The following is a 3,098-nucleotide window of genomic DNA, read 5'->3' on the forward strand; positions in this document are numbered from 1 at the left end:
CGGCGATGGTTGAAAACCTTGCTTCACAACAGACATTTCTGAAAATATCTGGAATGATTTCTAGCAAAAAGAAGAGTTTAAAGATGGAAAATGAAGTTTATCTTGAGAGAGATGGGTGAGGGAATTTGTCTGTTATAACCAGAACAACACGCTCCTTCTGGGCCCAGCTTAACCAAAGGTACACTTTGCGGTTGAAGATCGACTCTTTACCTTGGCAGAGATAATTCCGACTTCGGTGTAGAGTTGCCTTCAAACGCTATCCAGCGTCTCCGTAAGTATAGTAGGGAACCGTTCAGGTCGTGAGATCATCCAGAACAGACTTCATAGTTCCTCTGAACTTCTCTCGTCCAGCTTAGTTGCAGATGTCCTGAGCATTCTGCATTCTGCTGCTCTCGGAACCAACTCACAGCATTCTCTCAGCGTTCTCCTCAGCGTTCTTCCCAGAACTGCTGAGAACTTCTCAGAACTTCTGAGTTTCAGAACTACAGTGAACTAGGAAGTGTTGCACCTTTTAAAAGAGGTCACTTCCGGTTCATTTGAGACCTTTCTGATTGGTCGGTGGACCAACAGAGGTGTGTTTTTGTGATGTAAGAGGTTATTAAAAGTCAAGGAAAAAAGATTTGATTGTTTAAGAACAGACAGAAGATTACTATGAAGATTCCAGACTTCGTGGAGTCAACTCTCTCATATCTGCCTGAAAAAGTTAAACATGACATTTCTTTTTCAGTAAACTTGCAGTTGACCGAAACTTGACCTTTGACCAACTTACACAACTTGCTCATTTCAGAAAGAAAATCAGACAATGCATCATTAACCTGATTTCTACTTTGAATGAGGATTAAAAGTCATTATTACTGTTTCACAGTTGATTTAAAAATGAGTAGTTCACTTCAACATTTGAAAATGGTTTGAACTAAACACACTTTAATTATCAAAACATTTGTAAAATAGTAATGATAATAGAAAAAGAGAGTGTTCTTTCAATTGATCAGTGCAGGACACTTAGAAAGTCTCTGGATGAACTTAATCTTGTGTTTCTGGACTCAAATCAATGAAATACAGTTCTTGTTCCAGGAAGGCCCTCAAGGCCAGGTTTTGACCTGAGGCTTAGTTCACTACAGTCCCCCCTTTGGAAATCATCGCCTGTCCATGGGGATGAATTCCAACATGAACTTACGCCTTCGAATGTCCTTGAGCTTGATGTAATCCAGCAAGGAAAACAAAAGTCAAAGGAGGTAATCCCACAATGTTTTTGGTAATTCCATAATGTTGTTGGTAATTCCATTGTAGCAATGCTTTAACCCCTTGGAAACAGTTCGCCTGAATTGGGACTTGAACCCTGCACCATCAGATTACGAGTCTGATGCTCTACCGTCTGAGCTATCCAGGCTCTATAATGTTGACATATATGTATCTGTCTGTCTGTCTGTTTCAATTTAACCAGTTTATACTAGTGTAAATGAGTCACAATAACTCACTCACACGAGAGTCCTGTAAAAAGTCCAATTTGTCTGAACAGGGACTTGAACTCTGGACCCTCAAATTAAGAGTCTGAAGCATACTGATCGAGCTGTACAGGATCTGTTTTCTATATGAATGTATCTGTTTGTTTCATTTAACCTGTATTTATACAGGTAAGCATGAATGAGCCACGAGGACTCACTTTCAAGAAAGTCCTGTAAAAAGTGCACTTTGCCCTATCAGGGACTTGAACCCTGGACCCTCAGATTAAAAGTCTGATGCTTTACCGTCTGAGCTATCCAGGATATTTAATGTCTCTCTATATATATGTTGCTGTTTGTCTGTCTGTTTCGTTTAACGTATTTATAGAGGTAACTGTCAATGAGCCAAGAGGACACTTTCACAAGAGAGTCCATTAAAAAGCGCAATTCGGTTGAACAGGCACTTGATCCCTGGACCCTCAGATTAAGAATCTGATGCTCTATCGTTAGAGCTATACAGGCTCTATAATCTTGATATATATGTTTCTGTTTGTCTGTCTGTCTCATTTAACGTATTCATAGAGGTAACTGTCAATGAGCCAAGAGGACACTTTCACAAGACAGTCTATTAAAAAGCGCAATTCGCCTGAACAGGGACTTGAACCCTGGACCCTCAGATTAAGAGTCTGATGCTCTACCGTCTGAGATATCAAGGCTCTATAATATTGATATATATGTATCTTTCTGTTTCATTTAACATTCATAGAGGTAACTGTCAATGAGCCAAAAGGACACTTTCACAAGAGAGTCCATTAGAAAGCGCAATTCGCCTGAACAGGGGCTTGATCCCTGGACCCTCAGATTAAAAGTCTGAAGCTCTACCGTGTGAGGTATACAGGCGCTATAGTCTCTATATATATGTATCTGTCTGTCTGTCTGTTTCATTTAACATTCATAGAGGTAACTGTCAATGAGGCAAGAGGACACTTTCACAAGAGAGTCCATTAAAAAGCGCAATTCGCCTGAACAGGGACTTGAACCCTGGACCTTCAGATTAAAAGTCTGATGCTCTACCATCTGAGCTATACAGGCTCTTTAATTTTGAAATATATGTATCTGTCTGTCTGTCTGTCTGTCTGTTTTAATTTAACCAGTTTTTATACTAGTGTAAATGAGTCACAATAACTCACTCACACGAGAGTCCTGTAAAAAGTCCAATTTGTCTGAACAGGGACTTGAACTCTGGACCCTGAAATTAAGAGTCTAAAGCTATACTGATTGAGCTGTACAGGCTCTCTTTTCTATATGAATGTATCTGTTTGTTTCATTTAACCTGTATTTATACAGGTAAGCATGAATGAGCCACGAGGACTCACTTTCAAGAAAGTCCTGTAAAAACTGGACTTTGCCTGAACAGGGACTTGAACCCTGGACCCTCAGATTAAAAGTCTGATGCTCTAACGTCTGAGCTATCCAGGCTATATAGTCTCTCACTATAAATATGTTTCCGTTTGTTTGTCTGTTTCGTTTAACGTATTTATAGAGGTAACTGTCAATGAGCCAAGAGGACACTTTCACAAGAGAGTCCATTAAAAAGCGCAATTCGCTTGAACAGGGACTTGAACCCTGGACCCTCAGATTAAAAGTCTGATGCTC

General features: G+C 39.9%; 4 non-coding genes across 4 annotated transcripts; all 4 read right to left on the bottom strand.

Annotated features, from left to right (window-relative positions):
- Positions 1-1,317: 1,317 nt before the first annotated feature.
- Positions 1,318-1,390, bottom strand: trnat-cgu. The gene has a single exon. It is a non-coding gene; the product is annotated as a tRNA-Thr (tRNA).
- A 695-nt stretch (positions 1,391-2,085) lies between these two features.
- trnak-cuu lies at positions 2,086-2,158 on the bottom strand. Its single transcript has one exon. It is a non-coding gene; the product is annotated as a tRNA-Lys (tRNA).
- Positions 2,159-2,461: 303 nt separating this feature from the next.
- On the bottom strand, positions 2,462-2,534 carry trnak-uuu. The gene has a single exon. It is a non-coding gene; the product is annotated as a tRNA-Lys (tRNA).
- A 314-nt stretch (positions 2,535-2,848) lies between these two features.
- Positions 2,849-2,921, bottom strand: trnak-uuu. Its single transcript has one exon. It is a non-coding gene; the product is annotated as a tRNA-Lys (tRNA).
- Between the last annotated feature and the right edge of the window lie 177 nt (positions 2,922-3,098).

The sequence above is a fragment of the Nematolebias whitei genome, chromosome 1 (genome assembly GCF_014905685.2).
Source record: "Nematolebias whitei isolate Nwh7 chromosome 1, NemWhi1, whole genome shotgun sequence".
Lineage (NCBI taxonomy): Eukaryota > Metazoa > Chordata > Actinopteri > Cyprinodontiformes > Rivulidae > Nematolebias > Nematolebias whitei.